This window comes from Urocitellus parryii, chromosome 6 (genome assembly GCF_045843805.1).
Source record: "Urocitellus parryii isolate mUroPar1 chromosome 6, mUroPar1.hap1, whole genome shotgun sequence".
In the NCBI taxonomy this organism is placed as follows: domain Eukaryota; kingdom Metazoa; phylum Chordata; class Mammalia; order Rodentia; family Sciuridae; genus Urocitellus; species Urocitellus parryii.
In genome coordinates this window covers 181,177,283-181,193,214 of record NC_135536.1, presented here as the reverse complement: position 1 = coordinate 181,193,214, position 15,932 = coordinate 181,177,283, and positions in this window count along the sequence as shown.

The following is a 15,932-nucleotide window of genomic DNA, read 5'->3' as shown; positions in this document are numbered from 1 at the left end:
GAAGCCAAAATAACAAAATGAAAGGTTCAGAGAAAATAATAACAGAAAAAAATGTCATCAACATATTGTCTATATTTGAATTACCTCATTAAATAGATGAGATCATGTCCCAGATTGCTGGATGCCAACAATATCCAGAGAATAACCAGCCTGCGTGCCTACAACTTCCCTCAGCGTTTCCTCCTTAGAGATTCAAGAAATGTTTATTAAATGATTGGATGAATGTATGAATGAATCAATGCATGAATGGGTCTGAGAACCTGATGACTATTTATCTGTGTCTATGGTTTCTGATCAGGACTACAGCAGAGCCTGAGGCAGGAGATTAAATGAAGATAATTCTTGCAGTTGGGGAACTCATAGGTTAAGGGAACAGATGTGAATCAATTGATCAAGAGCTTTGAAAGAATTGAAAGGTTAAAACATTATAAACTTTGCAGTGTCTACTAATCATCAGAGAGCAAAAGGAAAGGAAATATTATAATTAAAGAAATATTCAGAAATTAATGAAAGTGAAATTAATATATATATCAAAAACTAGAGGATGCAGCTAAACTGACATTTAAAAAGAAATACAGATATTGAATAGAATTGTTTTAGGAAAAAAAAGTATCTTAAGATTAATGAGCTAAGCACTTAACTAAGACACAGCAAAGAATTTAAAAGTAAATAGAAAAGATGTTGAAAGAAATGAAAAGAATAACAGAAAAGCAGACATCAATAAATTTTTAAAAATATAAATATATATTAGAAGTGATCAATAAAATCATCAACAGTTTCTATAGAAAATACTAATAAAAAACAAACAAAACAGATCAAGTAAAAACAGCAGGGAATTCATAAATTAATTATTAAGAGCAACGGAGAGAAATAAATAATAATAATAACTTTGTAGTAATAGATAAGAAAAATTAAATCGAATTCAATTTGTAAAAGAAATAAATTTCCAAAGCTGAATCAAGAAGAAAAATAAAACCTTTATCAAAAGAACAACATTAAAGTTATTAAGTTAATAATAAAATCTTAAAATTTTTATCAGAAAATATTGAACCTTCCACACCCAGTTACTTTCTGCTGTTTTCTATAAATGAAGGAAAACCTAGTCTTTCTCTCTTTTACAAAGAGCTTCAGAAAACAGAGAAATGGGGAAAGCTTCTTTACTGGCTTTAGGAGAAGTTTAAAGTACCAATATCAGACTCAAGTGAGAAAGTTCAAGAAGGCAAAATATAGGTACATCAGACTTTGGAACATTCACGCAGGACTCCCAAGGCAAATATCAGCAAATCAGAATTTGCAATTTTTAATAAAATTTTAAATTATCATTTAAGATTGTAAACAAGCAGATCTAAGATATATGTACCTCAGATATCTTAGTTATGTAATAATGTGTCAATATTAGGGAATATCACAATATTTTTGCAGGTTAAGAGAGAAAATAAAAATGAATTTGTTTGAATGAATGTGGTAAAGCAAAAATCAACTGTTGATGATTTAATGTGGTTTAACAAAACAGAACCAAAAGGAAACTTCCTTTGCCAAACAAAGTATATTGACCTAATAACTTCAGCTGTCAACATACTGCACAGTACACAGGAAGGTTCCAATAAAACAGGAAAAGAGACAAAAGTAACTACCGTCACCAGTCCTACCCAACCTGATGATATTCTTTCTAATCAATGAAAGAAAAAAGTAAAAAGAAAGATGATGAGAAAGACATGTGTCTTTAAGTTGTCACTGTTTACAGAATATGATTGTTTGCGTAGAAAATCCCGGAGTATGCATTTTCTCAAAGCTGTTAAGGGAGTCCAGAACAATAAGACACCTATCTAAAATCCAGTATAATTCCTATATATCAGCAATAACCAGAAAAACAAAAATGCATTTAAAGTCTCTTTCTTAATCAAAATGAATTAATTAAACATGTAGAAAGAAATACCATCTTTGAAAATGATCTTTGTCAACTAATTATGAAGCAGTTTAGAAATATGCCAAATATAAGCTGTTCCCTAAATTATCAATGAATTCAATGCCATGATCCTAAATTGTGAGGAGATTTGACATATTAATTCTAAAATTTAAATTAAAAAATTTTAAAAATCAAAGTAATTCTGAATTTTTTTGAAAAGAGCTGAAGAAGAAAATTGAGACGAAATTGGCTTGATCAGCTAAAAAATTATAAAGTAATGGTAAATAAAGTGATCATAGCTATGTTTTGCTACAAGTAAGTAGACGTTATGAAATTGGGGAAAATAAGAAAATGTTCAGTACATTTGATGGTGATAATTATTCTCTGTGTCTATAAAATAACTCAAGCAGCTAATAAGAAATATATTGTTCCCAGAAAGGAGATCAGGGAAAAAGATAGAACCAGGAATGGAAGTAGAGAAAACTATATATACGCATTTAAAATCCGTCAAAATGAGTCCCCCTATTATAAACTTGATGCAATAAATTTTTTTTGAAATATTGTTACTAAAAAGTGCTAAAAGTTCTATAGTTATTTAAAATACTAAATAAATGTCAAAATACTAAAAAAAGATAGATACATTATTGCATGCAGATTCAAACTTAAATGTGAAAAAAAATTTAATCTCAGAGGGTAAGGCTTTTACTCTCTCAAGGTAGGAATAGTGTCTTAAAGATGAAGAGAAAGTATAAAGACTTAAAGGACAAGATAGAAACATTCTACCATCTCAGCTTAAGAACTGATAAATCAAACAACAAATAAAAAAATTTTAAAAGTCTCATTGTGTGGGGAAAATATTTTCCAAGTCCATAAAACACAAATGATTTTTACCCAAGTTTTATCAAGAACTTTCACTTACTTTGAATCAGACCAGTAGGAAAATGGAAGGAGGTAATTTCCTCTGATTCATGAGGGGTGGGGTGTAGAACTGGGAATCTTGGGACCAACCACAGGTGAAATGTGTATAAATTTACATAACATTGAAATATGTTTTACCACCATCCAGATGGGAGAAAAGTCACAAAGTGAGGCACATCTTGACTTTTCCCCACAGCAGACTCTGCTGTGTCTGTTGGTAGGACCACTTTGGAAAACAATTAGTAGAACACAGAAAACTGACAACAGACAGCCCTCAGGGCCTGGTAGTTCTAATTACATATCCTAGAAAATTCTGGAACAAACACAGGAGCAGATATGGATTAAACATTTTTTTTTTCAAAAGAGAGAGAATAAAGGCAAAATTCTATAATTTTAGTTAAGGGTAAAGAATGAAAAATGAGAGACTGCGATGTAGGGAAAAAGCAGAAAACACTAAATACTACATCATCTCTATTTATTTATTTATTTTTTACTTTTGCATTTTCTTTTTTTTTTTTATTGATTGTTCAAAACATTACAAAGCTCATGACATATCATCTTTCGTACAATTGATTCAAATGGGTTATGAACTCCCATTTTTACCCCAAATACAAATTGCAGAATCACATCGGTTACACATCCACATTTTTACATAATGGCATATTAGTGTACAACTGTCATCATCTCTGTTTAAATCTCTAGCTACTATGCTCCAGTGTGACTGACCTTGAGAAATGTGATGTTGTCAAACTGAATAATAATAGTTGCCATTACTGTAAAATTGTTGACTGAATAAAAGTTACAAAGCAACACATTATATTATTTATAGTTATATTTGCATTTGAATATGCAGAATGAGTTAAATATATAAAAATACACTAGTTTTTAAAGGTGAATACTTGTCAGAACAGGAAGGAAAAAGAAAATGAAACCAGTGTAAGTTGTGTCTTTTTGTGTGTGTGTGTGCGTGTGCGTGTGCGTGTGTGACAGCAATATTGTAAAACAAGGCAAATACCAGAAACTGTTATATTCTATCATTTCTGGATGGTTTTATCCAGTTCACTTGTTCATAGTTTATAGTAGCTTTAAAATTTCCAAGAGATCATAATTAAAATGATATTGCAAAGATATTTCCACCTCTCTTAATGTCATTTAGAATATGGTTTTTAAAGAATGCATAGTATTCTTATTATTGATTTATCATAATTACTTAATGTTTCTTCTATTATTGTGCTTTTTAAATTTATCACTGTAATAAATAGTGATGCTAGAATGTTCTTATAAGTAAAAATTATTTTCATCTACATATTTCTTATATACAGAATATTATGTTTAAGGTTGTTAATATAATTTTATTTCCCATCATCTCATTTTATTGCTTATAGGTTTTGCTTTATATAGTTTGATATTACATTATTTGGCACATAAAATTTCATAACTATTATATCAACATTGTGAATTGTATTTATTTCTATAAAATAGACAATATTTTCTCTTTTATGTTTTTATTGTATTTAAATTAATTGTACCTGATTTTAGTGTAATCACTATTGCTTTCCTCATACAGAGATTTTAATCTTGAACAGATAATGTCTAGATTATATGAATTATTTCAGCAATACAAGATGGGCTTTCCAATTAATGTAGTGAGCTGGTTTAATTCTGATTTAAACACTGACAGAGAACAGAAAGGAATGACATTTGAGTTACTAAGAATAGAAGAAAACATCCTATTAAGGGATGTTTAAAGACAAATAATGGAAAGAGAAAAACCATTATTTAGTAACAAACAATAGTAAAATGTATTACAAGTAATATTGAAATAGAAAAGTAATTAACAATCTCAAAAACACTTTTCCTACAGTAATGACTAACATCATACTTAAGGCTTTTCTATTAAGATAATGAAATAGAAAATGACACCACGTGTCCAAATTATTTTTAATCATTCAATTTTTCTTATGTAAGAAGTCTATTAAATTCATTAAAATGACTAATAATTATGAACATGAAAACAGAGATCCCAAATAATATTATTTTCAGTTGATGTCTGATTAAAAGATCTCTTAGTGGTAAACCAAAATCTTTATTCATTGTCAACAGATTCAAATGTTCCTTTGACATATATTAGGTTATACATGGCTCACAGATTCCACTGGAATTTCATTACACTGATGCCTACATCATTCTGGTGATAATCTATGTAATTTATTATTGGCTCCTCCAGTAAATGACCCATTAAATCTCCGCACATATTCAGGTGTTTTTCCTCATTCATTAAGCACTTGACATATGTCAGACACTGGGAATGTAATCTTGAACACCTGAAGTTGAACACTTCAGTCCTGAGCACCTGCTCTTGCTCTCATTTCTATGTGTTTTTAGTTCACTTGCCGTGCAGGGGTCATGCATACACACAACCTGTGTGCTGTTGGTTCCTTGTCAATGGGATTTTTTTTTCTATTTAAAATGTCTCATTAGTTATCGGGGGGCTATCAGAAGTGATTGATTTCTGTGTAACCACATGATCTAATGGGTTCCTAAAATTTCCATTTTATAAACTCTAAATCTGATTCCTTTAAATTTGTCAGAGAACATAGATTATTTTCCAAAGGAATTAGTGTCATGATTTCACTATAAATATGTATACATTTTTTGTATTGTTTTGTATTTAGGATCTCAAAATAATTTGTGTGTATATAACTTAACAGTCATGGCTAACAAAGGTCAAATTATATCATGAGCTATTGACTTTCAAATGATTTCTGTTTCAAGTAGAAACTTTACACATTTCTATTTAACAAATAGGTTTTGCTTCATCATCTTTTTGCATCTATTTTTCCACAAGTAGTTCCAATCCTTTTTCATGTGACTTTTTTTTAAACTAGATGTCCACATGTCCATAATGCTCTGAGTATCATTAACCTAATTCCTGGATAGGAAATATTTTTGCAATCTTTTTTCAATTCTTTTTTTTAATAGAATCATAGACACATTGCAAATAGAAAACAATAAACAGCAACATGCCAATTACTAAATAATTTTGTAATTCTAAAATATATGGATTTGTTATCAAATAGGATTATATTTTAATTGTTTTTTCTTTTTTTAAATTTTTACTCAGAAACACTGCTGACCTTTGTCCTTTGACCTTGGTGTTACAATGGTGCTCAATCCTTTTATCAATTGTTACAGTTCATCTGAAAATTGTTTTCAGTTAATCATCAAGTCTGTGAATATTGCTACTTTGCTGTGCCTTTCAAGTTCTAAATCTCATTTACTTTTTTATATCCATCGCTGAAAGGATCCTCAACATTATGGTAAACAGTGATGGTGGCAGCTTTTCTTTCCCTGTCTCCAATTTAAGAAGTTCTAATTTTGCACAATTAAGTACAATGTTTCTCATAGGTTCCTCTTTAATAAGTCATAATGGGGTAAATTTACATAAAACAAAACACACCTATCCTACATGTAGAATTCAATGGACTTTGTCAAATGCATACACCCCATTAACTATCATCATATTTAAGACACAGGATGCTCTTCATCCATCCAAAAATGGGTCTGCTTCTCCATGTCCTTTTCTTAGTCAAGCTCCTTGCCCTGCCTCAGAGCCACACAATCATGAATCTACCTTTTCTTACTTTAAAATGGGTTTTCCCATCCAGACATCTACAGGGATGGAATTATACAATCTGCATGAGTTCATGTCTGCTTTTTATCATGTAGGGCAATGTTTTTGAGCTTCTCGTATGTTATTGTACGTATCAGTAGTGCAGTGTCCTTTCGTTGCTGAGTATGACTCTGTTATATGGATGTGGGTTTTGTTTATCACTCCTCTGTGGGAGACACTTAGCTATGGCTAGAGTCTGGCTCTTACCAATGCAGTTACTATGAAAATTACTAAAGAAATATTTGTTTGGATGTATATTTCATCTCTTTTCAATAAGCATCTAGAATGAAATTGCCAGTTCATATGATAAATGTATATTTAACTTCAGCAGAGGCTGCCAAACTGTTTTCCAAAGTGGTCAAGCAATTTGGCATACTCACACTGATGTCTGATGGTTCCAGTTGCTTCACATACTCACCAAGATTTTTTTTTAACTTTACTCTTTTTAAATTATAGTTGCTCTAAAGGGTATGTCGTGGTATGTCCTTTGTGGCTTTAATTTTTATGCCCCTGATGACTAAGAATTTTAAACATCCTTTTATGTTCTTATTGTCAATTTGCTTTTTCTTATTTGTTTTTGTGGAAGTGTTTCTTTAAACTCTTTTGCCAGTTTTAAAACTTTTTTTTGTCTTTTTACTATTGAGTTGAAAGAGTTCTTTTAGTAGTCTAGAAATGGATATTATTTTAACAGATAAATGTTATGCAAACATCTTGGCCGGTTTGTAGCCCAACTTCTCATTTTGATAATGATGTATTTGAGCCCTGACTTTGCCTTTCTCCACAAAGAATCTGTCTTGAGAAGAGGGGAAGAGGGTGGGAAGGAGCCAGGCCGCAATTCCCAGTCCCCTCACAGCACAGAAAGAAGGAAACTGCAGATGTAAGAGGTGGGTGACAAAATAAATGTGCTAAGACCGAATATTACAAAGTCTGAGACCTGGAGAGACTTGAAGATTGGTGACCGGACTAGAAAATAGGGAGGAGTGCCCTCATTCTGAACCAGGGTAGAGCAAGGGCTGTGGGCCACCAGAGAGAGAGAAAGAGCAACAAAGAACTCTGAAGCTCACCCACTTCACAGCATTCGAAAGGAAAACTAGAAAAAAATTAAACATGTCTAGAACCTTGTGATGTCCTTGAGGAAGATCAAATAGTAAAATACCAAGTTATTCCAGATAAGGAAGAGGGGTGGGAGGGAAAGGGAAGGGGCAGGGGATTAGCAAGGATGGTGGAATGTGATGGACATCATTATCCAGGGTACATGTACGAAGACTTGAATTGGGTGTCAACCTACTTTATATACAAACAGAGATGTGAAAAACTGTGGTATATATATATATGTATTAAGAATTGTAATACAAAAACAAAAGTACATGTATAAAGGCAAAAATTGGAGCAAATATACTTTACATACAGAGATATGAAGAATTGTGTTCTATAAGTGTAATAAGAATTGTAATGCATTCCACCGTTGTCATGTATTTAAAAAAATAATATCAATTTTAAAAAAAAGCCTGAAGATCCTCACCTCACCTATGAAAGCTTATGTGAAGAGTGACCCACTATGGTTTTATAATAAAAAGTTGTCAGTTTCAGGGGCCCTAAAATACTCCACATGGAATTGGCAGTGTTCAAGAGAGAAAAAAAAATCAAGTCACCCTAGAAAGCCCCACTGGGCACCACAGCCACTTTGTGGAGCCGACAGTTGACCAGTAGAGCACCTCTGTAGTGGGTTCTCTTGAGAAAGGGGCTAGAAAGAATTTGTAGAGGGGTCCATACTGAAATCCCTCCCCTCACTGTCAGCAAAGGGACAGGTTGCACCAGCCCAGCAGAAAGGCTCCTCTCACCCACCCAGCCCTCTGCCAAAGCCCCCAGCAAGACTGAGCAGATAGATGCCTGCCACTCAGGGCGCTGGAACTCAGAGCTCAGACCTGAGCCGCGAGACCGTTTTGGCACTGAGCAGAAGAAAGGGGAAAGGGGAGCCCTTACACCTGCTGCTGCCACCCTCTGGGGGAAGACATGTGGGAGGTTGCCCAAGTCCTAAGGAAACGGAATAGATGGCTCCCACGGGCCAGTGAGGGGCACAGCCAGAGAGCAGCTGTCTAAACATCCAGCCACACAGAGGTGTGGGACCCCAAATCGTGGCTACAGCTGGCAGAAAGCTGTGACAAGAAGGTGCCTAAGTCCTCAGGAAGCTTAAAGAGAAAGTGCCCAGATCATGACCACAGCCAGCGGGAGCTTATTCAAGGCAGCAGTTGACCAAGGCCATGGAAGGCAACAGCCCCCACCTATTGCATCTTATCAACCGCTGTTCACAACCTGGGTTTATGGGGCAGTAGAACTAAACCCACATGAACCGGCAGAGGACCTTTCCTCAGTGGTAACCACAGTACCTCAGTGAGCTGCATAGACCAGAGGGAACATGTCTGCACCACAGATCACTCACAGAGAATGCACCACCACAGGACCTGTGCTTTTAACAGCCACCAGAATCTACACCACCAAATAAAGGACACTGTAAAGGGGAACAATAATCATAGCCCAGAGCCCTCAGCTTGAACCTCTGCAGACAATGGAAACAAATGATAGGCACAATACCACACCCTCCAAGCACTGAGCCACAGGCCCCTGAGCTGACAACCAGAAGCAGCTGGTAGGAGATCCATAGCAACTAGGGAAGTGGTGCCTGTATCCCAGCACCTCAGGAACGAACCCAGAGCCAAAGAATGACAGGCGCATTCTAAATGCCCTGAATCCTAATGAAACCCAATCCAACGTTCAGCAAGAATTTCCAACTTTTTACTATAAGAAACTAATGCCAATCTTGGGCCTATATAATATCCTTGATCTTGCTGTTGTTACCCTACTAGCCACTATTTTACCTTCAACCTATGTGAATGTATTTCTTCTAGTGGCTTAAAGCATTATCTGGAATCATTTTCCCATCTGTGTCCTCCTATCCTTAGATTATACATGCTCCTCTAACTCCCCCTTTTTTTTTTCTCACACTGGCTGCCAATATCTTAAAACACCCCAACATCCACATTTATCGCATTTTTATCTTGGTCTGTATCATTCTATTCTATCTTTGTTTTTTTTTTCTTTTTCCTATTCTTTTGCCCAGTCTTTCTTCTCCCCCCTTTCAATTCCTCCTATGTTCCCTCTCCCTATCCTACTATGAGTCCGTCACCTTATATCAAAGAAAACATTTGCTATTTGTTTGTTGGGGATTCGCTGACTTCACTTAGCATTATCTTCTCTAACTCCATCCATTTACCTGCAAATGCCATGATTTTATTCTCTTTTCTTGCCGAGTAATATTCCATTGTGTATAAATGCCACATTTTAAAAATCCATTCATCTACTGAAGGGCATCTCGGTTGGTTCCACAGTTTAGTTATTGTGAATTGTGCTGCTATAAACATTGATGTGGCTGTGTCCCTGTAGTATGCTGTTTTTAAGTCCTTTGGGAATAGACTGAGGAGAGGGATAGCTGGATCAAATGGTGGTTCCATTCAAGGTTTTTCAAGAAATCTGCATACTGCTTTCCATATTGGCTGCACCAATTTTCAGTCCCACCAGCAATGTTTGAGTGTGCCTTTTCCCCCACACCCTCGCCAACACTTGTTGTGTGTCTTCATAATAGCTGCAATGCTGACTGGAGTGAAATGGTATCTTAGAGTAGCTTTGATTTGCATTTCTCTAATTGCTAGAGATGATTAATTTTTTAATATATTTGTTGATTGAATATCATCTTCTGAGAAGTGTCTGTTCATGTCCTTGGCCCATTTATTCATTGGATTATTCGTTTTTTTGGTGTTTAGCTTTTTGAGTTCTTTATATACCCCAGAGGTGAGTTCTCTATCTGATGTGTGAGGGGTAAAAATTTGCTCCCAAGATGTAGGCTCTCTGTTCACCTCACAGATTGTTTCTTTTGCTGAGAAGAAACTTTTTAGTTTGAGTCCATCCCATTTTTTTTTTTATTGATTCTTGGTTTTAATTCTTGCGCTATAGAGTCTTACTAAGGAAGTTGGGGTCTAATCCCATAGGATGAAGTTTAGGGTCTACTTGTTCTTCTATTAGATGGAGAGTCTCTGGTTTAATTCCTATGTCCTTGATCCACTTTGAGTTGAGTTTTGTGCATGGTGAGAGATGGGGGTTTAATTTTACTTTGTTGCATTGTATTTCCAGTTTTCCCAGCACCATTTGTTGAAGAGGGTATCTTTTCTCCAATGCATGTTTTTGGCGCCTTTGTCTAATATAAGATAATTGTAATTTTGTGGGTTAGTCTCTGTGTCCTCTATTCTGTACCATTAGTCTACCAGTCTGTTTTGGTGCCAATACCATGCTGCTTTTGTTACTGTTGCTCTGTAGTATAGTTTAAGGTCTGGTATAGTGACACCACCTGCTTCGCTCTTCCTGCTAAGGATTGCTTTAGCTATTATGGGTCTCTTATTTTTCCAGATGAATTTCATGATTGATTTTTCTATTTATATGAGGAATGCCATTGGGATTTTGATTGGAAATGCATTAAATCTGTATAGTGCTTTTGGTAGTATGGTCATTTTGATAATATTAATTCTGCCTATCCAAGAGTAAGGTAGATCTTTCCATCTTCTAAGGTCTTCTTTGATTTCTTTCTTTAGGGTTCTGGAGTTTTCATTGTATAGATCTTTCATCTCTTTTATTGAGTTGATTTCCAAGTATTTTATTTATTTTTGAGGCTATTGTAAATGGCGTAGTTTTCATCATTTCCATCTCAGAGGCTTTGTCACTGATGAACAGAAATGCTTTTGATTTATGGATGTTGATTTTGTATCCTGCTACTTTGCTGAATTCATTTACTAGTTCTAGAAGTTTTCTGGTGGAGTTTTTTGGGTCTTCTAGGTACAGAATCATTTCATCAGCAAATAGTGCTAATTTAAGTTCTTCTTTTCCTATACGTATCCCTTTAATTTCTTTCGTCTAATTGCTCTGGCCAGTGTTTCAAGAACTATGTTGAATAGAAGTGGTGAAATAGGGCATCCCTGTCTTGTTCCAGTTTTTAGAGGGAATGCCTTCAATTTTTCTCCATTTATAATGATGTTGGCCTGGGGCTTAGCATAGATAGCCTTTTAGTGTTGAAATATTTTCCTGTTATCCCTAGTTTTTCTGTTTTGAACATGAAGGGGTGCTGTATTTTGTCAAATGCTTTTTCTGTATCTATTGAGATAATCATATGATTCTATCTTTGCGTCTTTTGATGTGATGAATTAAGTTTCTTGATTTTTTTATATTGAACCAACCCTTCATACCTGGGATGAATCCCACTTGATCATAGTGCACTATCTTTTTGATATGTTTTTGTATTCAATTTGCCAGAATTTTATTAAGAATTTTTTCATCTATGTTCATTAGAGATATTGGTCTAAAGTTTTCTCTCTTTGATGTGTCTTTGCCTTGTTTTGGAATCAGGGTGAAATTGGTTTCATAGGATGAGTTTGGAAGTGCTGCTTCTTTTTCTATTTCTGATATAAATTGAAGACTATTGGTATTAGTTCTTCTTTAAAGGTCTTGTAGAACTCAGCTGTGTAACCATCCGGTCCTGAACTTTTGTTGATTGGTAGGCTTCTGATGGTGTCTTCTATTTCAACACTTGATATTGGTTAGTTTAAACTGTGTATATCTTCCTGATTCAATCTGGGAAAGTTATATGACTTAAGAAATTCGTGGATGCCTTCATATCTTCTATTTTATTGAAGTAAAAGTTTTCAAAATAATTTCCAATTATCTTCTGTATTTATGTATTCCTGTTATGGTATTACCTTTTTCATCATGTATGTCTGGTAATTTGAGTTCTTTCTTTCCTTCTCTTCATTAGTGTAGCTAAGGGTCTGACAATTTTATTTATTTTTTCAAAGAACCAACTTTTTGTTTTGTTGATTTTTTTCAATTGTTTCTTTTGTCTCAGTTTCATTGATTTCATCTCTGATTTTAATTATTTATTGCCTTCTACTGCATTTGCTGCTGGTTTGTTCTTTTGTAGGGCTTTGAGATGAGTGTGAGGTCATTTATTTGTTGACTTTTTCTTCTTTTAAGGAATAAACTCCATGCAATGACCTTTCCTCTTAGAATTGCTCTCATAGTGTCCCAGAGATTTGTATATGTTGTGTCTATGTTCTCATTTACCTCTAGGATTTTTTAATCTCCTAGTTGATGTCTTCTGCAACCCATTGTTCATTCAGTAGCATATTGTTTAGTCTCCAGGTGTTGGAGTAATTTTTATTTTTTATTTTGTCATTGATTTCTAATTTCATTCCATTATGATCTGATAAAATACATGGTAGTGTCTCTACTTTTTTGTATTTGCTAAGAGTTGCTTTGTGGCACAGCATATGGTCTATTTTAGAGAAGGATCCATGTGCTGCTGAGAAGAAAGTGTATCTGCTTGATGCAGGTTGAAATATTCTATGTATGTCAGTTAAGTCTAAGTTATTGATTATATTATTGAGCTCTATAATTTCTTTATTCAACTTTTGTTTGAAAGATCTATCCATTGGTGAGAGAGGTGTGTCAAAGCCACCCAAGATTATTGTGTTGTGGTCAATTTGACTCTTGAACTTGAAAAGAGTTTGTTTGATGAATATAGCTGCACCATTGTTTGGGGCATATGTATTTAGGATTGTTATGTCTTGTTGGTGTATGGTTCCCTTGAGCAGCATGTAATGTCCATCTTTATCCCTTTTGATTAACTTTGGCTTGAACTCTATTTGATACGAGACTGGAAACCCCTGGTTACTTCCACAGTCCATGTGAGTGGTATGATTTTTCCCAGCCTTTCACTTTCAGTCTGTGTACATCTTTTCCTATCAGATGAGTCTCCTGGAGGCAGCATATTATTGGGTCTTTTTTAAAAATCCAGTCTGCTACCCTATGTCTTTTGATTGGTGAGTTTAAGCCATTAACATTCAGGGTTAGTATTGAGACATGGTTTGTATTCCCAGCCACATTTGTTTATTTTTATTATTTAACTTGACTTGATTTTCTTCTTGGATTAGTTTTTCCTTTAGAGTACTACCTCCCTCTGCTGCTTTTCATTGTTGTTTTGTTTCCTCTTCATGGAATATTTTTCGAAGGATATTTTGTAGTGTCGGTTTTCCAGCTATAAATTCTTTTAACTTTTGTTTATCATGGAAGGTTTTTAATTTCGTCTCCAAATCTAAAGCTTAATTTTGCTGGATACAAGATTCTTGGTTGGTACCCATTTTCTTTCAGAGCTTGACATATGTTGTTCCAGGATCTTCTAGCTTTCAGGATCTGTGTTGAAAACTATGCCGTTATGCGAATTGGTTTTCCCCTATAGTAATCTGATTCCTTTCCGTTGTGGCTTTTAAAATTCTCTCCTTATTCTATATGTTCGGCATTTTATGATAATATGCCTTGGTGTGGTTCTGTTGTGATTGTGTACATCTGGTGTCCTATAGCTTCTTGAATTTGGATTTCCAATTCATTCTTCATGTTTGGAAATTTTTATGATATTATTTCATTGAATAGATTGTTCATTCCTTTGGTTTGAACTTCTATGCCTTCCTCTATCCCAATAACTCTTAAATTTGGTCTTTTTATGCTAGCCCATATTTCTTGAATATTCTGCTCATGGTTTCCTACTATTTTTGCTGTGAGATCTATGTTCCTTTCAAGATTATATATTTTGTCTTCATTGTTTGATATCCTATCTTCCAAGTGGTCTACTCTGTTAGTGATGCTTTCATTTGAGCTTTTAATTTGATTTATTATTCCTTTCATTTCAAGGATTTTTGTTTGTTTATTTTAGGACCTCTATCTCCCTTTTGAAGTGATCTTTTGCTTCCTATATTTGTTTATGTAGCTCCTTGTTGAAGTGATCTTTCACTGCCTGCATTCGCTCTCTTATATCTTCCTTGAGCTCATAGAACATTGTAACCATGTACATCCTAAACCCTTTCTCTGTCATATCTTCCTCTGTGGCTGCCAATGATTCAAATGATGTGGTGTATTCATTTGTTTGGGGCACTTTCTTTCCTTGTCTTCTCATGTTGCTCATGTGTTTTCCTTTCCAGCTCTGTGGGACTAGATTATTATCGTTTTTACCCTATAGGTTTGTAGTGCTCTTGTAGGGTTCCAAGACCTCTCCTTTGTGGGAAAGGGCAATGTTAACAGATCCCAATATCAACAATATACCACCTATGAACAATTTGTTGTTATTAAGTCATTTACAGTTTAGTCTCAATGAACAGACATGTTGGATTCTATTATTATCTAAAATATAACCAGTAGTTTTGTAAAAAGGTTTTCAGTTTCTGCGGTGGACAATAAACTGGGAGTGGGGCTTGGAACAATATGCTGAGGAGGTAGGATGTGAGGATATAGAGTTAATATATCTTAGGAAGTGTGAAGGAGAAATCTAATGAAGAGGGTTAGTAGCAAGAGAATAGACAGGAAGTAATTTAGGGTAGGCAAGTACATGGGATGACAATAGAGTACATAAAACAAACACACATATGTATTTAGAAAAATATAGATGTTCAAAAACAGTAAAATTTGGAGGGGGAAAGAAAAATGAAAGAATAAAGAGGAAAAGAAAAAAAGAAGGACATATACAACACCTCTAAATTATATTATTCAGATGACTCATAAAGCAAACACACATATGTATTTAGAAAAATACAGATGTTCAAAATCAGTAAAATTGGGAGGGGGAAAGAAAAATGAAAGAATAAAGAGGAAAAAAAAGAAGGTCATATACAACACCTCTAAATTATATTATTCAGATGACTCAGCCCTCAAAGTCCTATTTCATGCAAAGTTCTTGGTTTCACATATGTTGGGGATGTGAGGGCTGGAGGATAGAGGGGTAGAAGAGAAAAAACAAACAAACAAACAACAACAAAAACAAAAACTCAAAAGAAGAAACCAGTGTTATAGCTAGCTTTAGAGATCTGTATCTTTCTTGCTTCTCTTCTCATCCAAAGGGTGGGGTTGTCTGTTGTAAGCTAGTGTCTCTGCCTTCCAGATGGTGGAGGTAACCAGGGTGGGAAGACTGATCCTGGTGCAGGGTTCCTGGATATGGGGAGTGGCACCCCCCAGTCCCTGGAAAAAAACTGCACCTCATGGGTCTCATTTTGGGACCACTCCTATGACTTGTGCACCTGGTACTATCTCCCTCTCTTGCCTGGAGATTTTCTAGTTCCTGGTCTATCTGTTAAGCTCCAGCCTTTAGCCCCATCTCCCTCTCCCCTAGCAGTTCCCAGTTGAGGAAACTCTCACCCCGGGCTCCTGTGGGCGGCTCCCTGGTTGCACTGCACACCTGTGTTGGGCAGCTACTGTGTTGGGTTACCCCTGCTAGGGAGGGGTGGAGGTTGGAAATCTCTTACCTGGCCGCTGGAGATTCCCATCTGGGCACTGCCTCCAGCTAATATGGAG